The following is an 8,941-nucleotide window of genomic DNA, read 5'->3' as shown; positions in this document are numbered from 1 at the left end:
CACCAACATTCTTGAAATGTTAGATGGAGCTGCTGGACTTCATAGGTGTCATCGGGTTGTATGAAAGTTTACACTATGTAGACGATTAATTAGGATCCAGTCGCAACACTGTCTTTTTTGGACGTACGTGTGGGCCTTTCGCACTTATTCCTGGAGTGCGCAAAGAGTAGTTTCTAAGAAGTTCAGCTTGGATGTCAACTCTAATTGAAAGAGGTGACAGAGCAAGCTTTCCCTGGTGTTGGGAAGACCAGGGCTGCCGAAAAATCAATAACTACCTCTTAACTATCCAAACAATTTGCCAGGAAATATCATCACACGAGTTAAGTAGCCAGCACTATTTCCGTCGCTCAGCAAGGTTGCAAGAGTGTAACCATCAATGCTAGATATTGACTAATAAGAAAATCTCCCCAGCCAGTCAGAAAACTAGGTATTATTCTGAGCTAGTCAGCTGCCAGTAAGAGCATCCTGCTTAAACAATCATAGCCTACCAACTTAGTACATAAGGAACCAGAGACATATTCATAAAACGCTCTGCTTTTTTGGCATGATCCTGCTTTATGTACTCAGAACGAAACGTGGCCTAGAAACCCAAAAAGCTACTTGCTCAAAAACACCTGGAAGACCCACTCTTTATTTCGTTTCCGGCTTATGACTGCATCGTGAACACAGAGACACTGGTGAACTTGGATGTATTATTTTTATTAGGTGGATTCCTACCGACAAATGCTTACATTTTTTCATCTATGAAAGGAGAACAAATATTGGAGAGTTACTAGCTCAATGCAGTAACTGAGAAAGAGCAATCATAAGAAAGATTGAAAAGACTTAAAACAAACTGAATGTAGGTGAGGGGGCAGTCACACTTTTCATTCCACTTAATATTAATTGTTACCAACAGTGACTTATTATCTCCCCCTCTTCCGCGTTATTTCATCATACACATAATCCATAGAATGATTTAATGATGTCCGCTAATATCTGATGTCTGTGTTGCTACATTTACGTTTGTCTCAAACATTGAGGTCTTATGTTAAGCTCTGCCCAGTAAACTACGTTCTCTACTCTTTGTATTTTGATCTTTTGATCTGCTATGGCAAATTATATTTCATTCTTATGCTTTTCATTAAAGGATTGATAACTGACATTCATTTGTTAAATTTATAATAAAAAAATAAGGAATATACTTACATCAATAATGTATAAAAAAGTGAACTCGTTTTTCAGTTGATTTTTATCAATAAATAATCAAAGAACTTAATATGAGGCAGAGATTGCAATATGTATTAGTCGCGTATCCAGTTTCTATGTAAGTCAACGATCATTTTTAGATATAAGTTACTGAATGCTTTATTTTATATTGTTGACATCTTATAAGCTGAAAATTATTGCATGGAAGGTATATACTAGTCAAGAAAGAATTTTAATACCTAACCAATAAAAGACCACCATAACTTAAGGGAATCATGAAATGATCAACGTCTTTTTTGGAAAAGACAAAAGTCACTGATAGCTAATATTATGCAAACGTAGATATAAGTATAGCACATTGTTTTTACAGAAAATTTGTACTGATATTATTGTCTTTGGCTAGATGTTTAGGATGGCCAAAGAACCAGATATTAATATAGCGCATTTCAAAAATTTCTGAATGGTATGTGGTGAGTAAATATGTTGTAAAAAGTGTTAGTTTAGACTTGCGACTGTGAAAGATTGCTCAAAGTTCTATTCAAGGAGCAACGCACAATATTATATATATATATATATATATATATATATATATATATATATATATATATATATATATATATATATATATATATATATATATATATATATATATATAGATAGATATGTGTGTGTGTATGTGTGTGTTCACCATATGATAGTGAAACTACCTCATTTAAAATCGCCTATTTTTCCTACAAGTATTTTTAATAATGTTAAATGAGGAAAAATATAACTATTTCCGGTAACGATTATTAATGTAGCATTGTTCAATACATGGTTTGTAAATTACATCCTTTATTCAATCTAATTTCAAGGGAATTCACCAAATTTCCATAATACAGAGTGCAATGAAATCTTTATAGACTTTGACCTAATAATGCATAATAAAAAATGACAAAGGCATTATAGCTGAAATTTTCAATTAACTTAGTGCATTTGTGTTAATGCATGCAGTTTAATAAATAATGCATGGATAATCGCATGAAATAAATACTTTGCATACTATATCAACAGTCCATTAGCGAAAAACGTAAAACCCTGGTGACATTAGACTTTTGCTCTAATACGCCTGTTTTTCCAATTGTGAAATTGTCATGGCCTTCGGTTTATTCATTAATTATCATTGCTTCTGCAAAATTAATAAAGAGTACGTTTAATTCATAAATAGTAGTGTAATATGAAATTTTCATATTACTATGTGAATTGGTGATATTTTGAATGTGACCTACTTCTATACATTATGATTAATTTTATCAAGATTTGTTAAACTTCTAAAATAAAAAACGTATCAAAATTTCTAAAATAAAAAAAATAATAAATCTTTATCGTCAGGTTGTATTAGCCAACCATCTAGCAAGGTATTAGGGAAAAACAGAAGCATATTCAACAAAATCTTAATATTATTTTCGCTAGAATAATTAAAGTTTTTATCTGGATGGGAATCGCCTCATCTAGATGTACCAGGACTCAATGTTAATTATGTCTCGGTTCTTATCTGAGAGGAATCATTTCAGCAGTATTTTAACTTTGTGGAGGTGACACCTCGAAATTATGGCTCCCTATTATGGTCCTACTGAGTTGTCAATTTCTAGGGTCGAAACTGTTGACGTTATTTGTGGACCAAGTCCGGAGGAGAAAATCTTAGTGTGAATTGTCCATTTGGCCTTCAGGAGGGATACAAGCTGATTTCAACTGGTACATAAAAATTTATATCTGTTGGACTTGAATTCTGCACGAAGAGCCTAAATCAACCTATTTCCCCCATGATAGTTAAGTACTAGGTTTTCAGCCATTTGCCTGTTGTAATACTTTTTTTTTTTTTTACTAGTTTACATCTGACTTTTTATGCTCTCAAATATTAAGCAGTAAATACGCTTAAATATCAAAATCACTCCACCATGGGAGTAACTTAAACCCAAAGAGTGAAAAATAAATCTACCCTGACTAGATTTCAAACCTGCTCATTCTGGGTCTGTACACATCAAGGGGAATGTAGGTTGATTTCGGCTCTGGTTGAAATATTCCTGGCAAATTCATGTTCCCTACTTGGGAATAGAATAAACCAATCTCCACTATGATGGCTATTTATCGTAGTTTTACTACTTAACCGCAAGTGAATATTTACACTCACATATATTAAGTCACAAATACCCATTAATGTCAGATTCATTCTACAACAGGAATAACTCAAGTACAAAATGAATTCCATATTCAAAGTGCATCTTCCTCGGCCAATATTAAGACCTATACCTTTTAGATGTGATGTGGAGTCGCTGTTTTAGCCACTTCCATTTCTGTCATGATAGCTGAATGCTTAGTGTGTAACGCACGTCTCTCTATCTTTTAATTTTGTTTTACCAAGGATTAGCTTCGTAACCCTTCATTATTGATATTTTTTTTGGCATTTTTAGCATTGAATATTAGATATATGAAAAACAATATTCCCCTTAGCCATAGTACCCATTTCCCACAACTGAATATCAAAATGATTTAATTATGTTAATTTCTGATTTAACGAAGATTTTACCCTTACTTTAAGTAAAGACGATAAAAATGCCCATCAGCATCATGCGTGCGTTTGAATGCGATTTAGCATCTGTTTAAACCTCAGTACCAGAGAGAAAAATGCTGCTATATTTCCTCTTGCTTAACAAACTATCAATTCGGATAGTGTAACTACTAAAACATGGTCCAAAAATAACGACCATCAGCAGTTCATTAAAGGAAAAAAAATAATTATAAGAAGTGGCATAGTACGAGGCACCCGTTTTTTTATTCAATCCAAGATGGGAGGAAAAGGGCGAGAGGAAAAAAATCTGATATTATCCGGTCAAAGACTTTGAAAATTCTTCAGGGACGGTTCCAATTTAGGCGAAGGATCAAACTCCTCCAGTGGGATAAAAGAGGAAGCTCATTATCATCAATTCTCAGCCACGTAAAAAAAATCCCCTGGATTTTTCCGGGCTCAGAGTCACACACTTCGGGGGTTTCATTTCTGTCGGCTTCTCCTCAAAGTTCCGCGCGGACGGAACGCGAAATATCCCGCGCTACTTTCGTACCCTGTTTTGACTTTTGACCTGTTCGGTCCTCCGGGGTCTGGTAGCGTGTTTAAGCGGGCGCTGATCATAATGTCTTTAACACTGTGTTAGGGGATGGGATCTGCACTATCTGCTGCTCGTTGATAGTTAAAAACTTCTTTGTTTCTTTGCTATTCTAATTCCCATGATACTTCGATTGTATGTTTAAATGGTCCATGTATTTTCATAAAAAAAATAAAACACAGTAGTATCTAAATATCTCAGTAACATTGGTGTTCCAGAAAGTGTATCTATACTAATAAATGAATAAATAAATAAATAAATATATATACATATATATATACATATATATATATATATATATATATATATATATATATATATATATATATATATATATATATATATATATATATAGATTGATATACGAGATGAAATGACTTAGCATGAATGAGTGTAATAATCTGGAAAACTTGGCTGATTGTTTAAAATAAAATAGTCATTGTAAGTTTAAGAACAGTATTCTGTTATTACTTTTCCTTTTCTTTTCATTCAGCAGACGAGTAGAGAATATACTGTATATAGTGCTTTAGTAATATGTTATTGCCATTTGTAACTATGCAAACCTAAACTGACATCATGATTTCATGATATTACTCTCAAAACACATAACACTTAACCTGCTGGTCTTGTGTCTTGATAAATGGGCAACGTTTACTCTAGTATCTGTGAAACACCACCCGTTGTTATAGAGTGTAGTTAGTACTTGATACTTTCCGTATATAGCAGCTAATTGTATAGAGTACGGTAGACCATTGTAGATCACGCCTATAATCATTCATTACAAAATGAACTTATTAATGGGAAACTGAATTATCAGTAATACTTATCAAACCACACTTAATAATATTAAGATTATAAAGACAAAAGGAAACTAATATAAAACTTATTAAGATAAAAGGGTGATTTGAAAGCGCAACAATGTAACACCTAGCATTAAAATGTATCCTCCATTTCTCCAAGGCACATGTGAAAGTAAGAAAGTAAGAGGCAACCATAATGAGCACTCGGACGAAGGTGTGTCATATGGTTTTTATGCGCTTTTATCTAGCTTGCTTTTGTGTTTGTTTGTCCAGGTCAAATCTTGTAACTCAGTTTTCGACCTGTACGTTCGTCCGACGGACTTAAAATTTTGCATGGTTACTCAACCCCGGTGACAATACAACCTTACATGATCAGCAGGTCAGCAGTGACCTCCAGTGACCCTACAGTGACCTCTCCCAGTATCTCAGGATTAGTATGAAACTCCGGATTTTTCAAACCTTCTTTGACCCGGTAGAATAAGTTAATAACTCTGCGGGTTTTTCAAACCTTCTTTGGCTCGGTAGGATAACAGGTTCATTTTCGTCAGCTACCATCATAGTTCGTTACAATTTATGTCAAAGCTAAAAAGTATATAAAGAAATTAAACTCGATTTTATTAAAATGCACTAAAAAGTAAAAAATTATTGTTGGAGGCACTCCAGGATTTTCTTACAATTAATCATACCTACACAAATAAAAGCGTGCTACAAGAAAAGAAACATTTCTTGTAGCATTTCCTTCCATGTTTGGCGGCCACGCTTTTATTTCTGTAGACATGATCAACTTTAAGAAAATCCTGGTGTGTCTCCAAAAATTACTTTGTACTTTTTAGTGCATTTTAATAAAAGTGTGTTTTATTATTATCAAGATTTTATAAAATAAATTATAGATCATCGCTCTCTCTCTCTCTCTCTGTATAGTGTATGTGCCTTGCACACATACACAGTACACATACACAGTACACATACACTATATACGCACATACATGTATATATATATATATATATATATATATATATATATATATATATATATATATATATATATATATATATATATACATACATACATATGTGTGTGTATAGTGTATGTGTGCAAGGGATAATAAACATTTTTTTAATATGTAATTCCTTATACTCTTTAAACAGATCTTAGTTTTGGATTGTACCATAAGAAAAGAAATATAAACCAGTGGAATAGAATAAAAAAAAAGTGTTAGAATAATTCCTCGAAAAACTTTACTTTTTCTCTTCTTCTCATATGTTATCTTGTCTAAGGCACAGAACACTTCATAGCACATGCATTGTATCCTTGCTGGATACATATTTAATCTGGATTCTTTTTACTTTTCTGGAAATTTCAAGAATCTTTTGTTTATGAATAACTAAGCAGATGTTTCAATATTTCCTTTTGAGTTCTATGACATAACTCTTAGGTAAATTTTAACAATAAAATTTTTCATGTTTTCCAAAGTGATTAAAGGCCAGTCTATATACATTACATCTGAGTTTTTCATTTATGAACTAAAGTGCTCTAAATGTGAAATTATGTTAATGGGACACTTTGCTCTAATATTAAAAAATCCTAGAATGAACAACGTGAACTGGCAAGTTGATGGATAACGTAGTGGCAGAGTTTTAAAGCGCTAATTACTATAAACACTAATCCTTGGTTTGATTTGATAATCTTTACATTTTGATTTTCTTTGTGTATCATTTTAATAACTATAACTAAATGAAAAACAATACCGCTGAGAGTCCTATTTTGGTTTCTATTTTTAATCCCAAACGACGATTATCCAGGCAATGATTTATATTAGTCTCTCATTATGGATATAGAATTTATGCCCACACATGTTCAGTATTTCCAACGTGAATATAGAATTCACCTCAAAGTACATCTGATAATGAGGACGTTGAAGGCAGATGATAAAGCACTCTGACGCAGTGTTTAAATTTCATTCAGAATAACCTCCAGTGATCATTCCTATGAAACTTGCCGGAAATTCGTACAAAGGCTGTGCTGTGATCATCATGTTTATTACGGATGAGTATTCAGATATGCGATAATTTTAGCTACCGAAAAATGTTTCATCATATGTAAATGTTATATTTGCTGTAAAAATACCCAATTAAATTATTTAAGTGATTATCGTATTTATTCGGATGCGTATTCAGCTATATGATAATTTTAGCTACCGAAAAAGATTTCATCGCATATAAATGTTCTGTTTGCTATAAAGATATCTGCTTAAATAATTTAGGTGATTAACATTAAAATCAATCCCATGTTAGTTTTCACAAATAATCAAAGTAATTATCCATCTCTATGGATTCCATAGGTGACGAATACCAGTGCACACACCAGTTTCCATATGAGTGTCAGAGCAGTTCAGATTCGTTTACTTACGAAAGGAAATTTTCATGAAAGCGTAATCTGAAAATAATTTCCTAACCAGGATAGTCAAAGGGTGTAGTGAAAAACCGCATATTGCCAAAGACAGGTCTTTTTTTTTGCGAGAGAAACTCTATTTTCCCGGGACAATCTTTTATTTAGCAAATACTTATTGCCCTTAAAATGTCTTTTTAAAGGGCACTAAAATTTCGTGCCAGTTACCCTGTTTCATTCACTTTTTTATTTTGATCTAATATTGGGTTTGTTGTTGTTGATTAAGCTGGCTTTATGTCAGCACGGGCTCTTGCTCATAGAGCAGCCCGTAAAAATATTGGGATCCATTAGAATTTATGTATTAGACAGCAGCTGGTAAGTTTTCCCTGGAAAATGTAATGAAAGTGTAAGATGCGCGTGTTTTCCAAAGTTAACCCGCGTATTTTAATCTACACCAGGCATTCTGAAACAAGATTTGAATTGTTATGGTTTCCCTTAATTTTTTTGATGCATGCTCTAAAACTTGAGTCATTTACCAAAATCCATATTCAGTAATGAGATTAATTTTTTTGTCATGTTGTAGCAATGCATTTCTGTTTCTTACAGACATCCATGAATATTTTTTCTCGTGTGTTTTGTTCAGATAATTTTCGTCATGCTTTCTGAACATATCATAAGATGTTATTATATATTTGGTTAGAGCGGAATTTATCAAGGAATCCTCATTGACCCACCGTTATTCCTAGTTCCCCGAAAGTATTTATCAGCTTTAGCCTATTATCCTTTGATCCGCAAAATCCTGTTCATTCATTAGAGTTATTGGGATACTGGGCGTGTTTATTTCCAATAAGAAGTCTCCCTCTCCTGACAGGATATGGCTACAGGAGGAAAAGCATATTATTGCCACATTCATCTCTCAACTAATGAACCAAGGATGATTAACAGCAGAAATTCTGAAAGGTAGCCGCTGCATATATGTACACCAAAAATTACCAATTAACTGGAGAGGAACTGAACTGCACAGAATGTGTCTTATAATGTAGTAATGACAAATGTTTTGTAAAAATGAAGCCAAGGCAGCCCGTAGGGAGTAGTATGGAGAATGAGGACCACTGAATACTGAATGCCTCGTCATTTCTTCAGCAAGGATTGTTTGTTTGTATAGGGGAAAAAGAGAAGAAACCAACAAGCTGATAACGCGTAGTAAAAAAAAAATTTCCTTGGTGATAGAAAATATTTCAAATGCCATCAAAGGACACAACAAAAAATGCAAGTTCATGAGAGCATGGGAAAGAAATATCAAAGCATATGGAAGGTTAATGGTAAAAGTGAGAAAAGTCCTATAGACAAGAGAAAGTGAATTCAAAAAGACAGAAAATTTGAGAGCGAAAGATAGAGATTCAGAACTTTACAAGTGAAGGAAG

Source organism: Macrobrachium rosenbergii, chromosome 43, assembly GCF_040412425.1.
Source record: "Macrobrachium rosenbergii isolate ZJJX-2024 chromosome 43, ASM4041242v1, whole genome shotgun sequence".
NCBI classification, from domain to species: domain Eukaryota; kingdom Metazoa; phylum Arthropoda; class Malacostraca; order Decapoda; family Palaemonidae; genus Macrobrachium; species Macrobrachium rosenbergii.
This window is presented reverse-complemented; position numbering follows the sequence as displayed.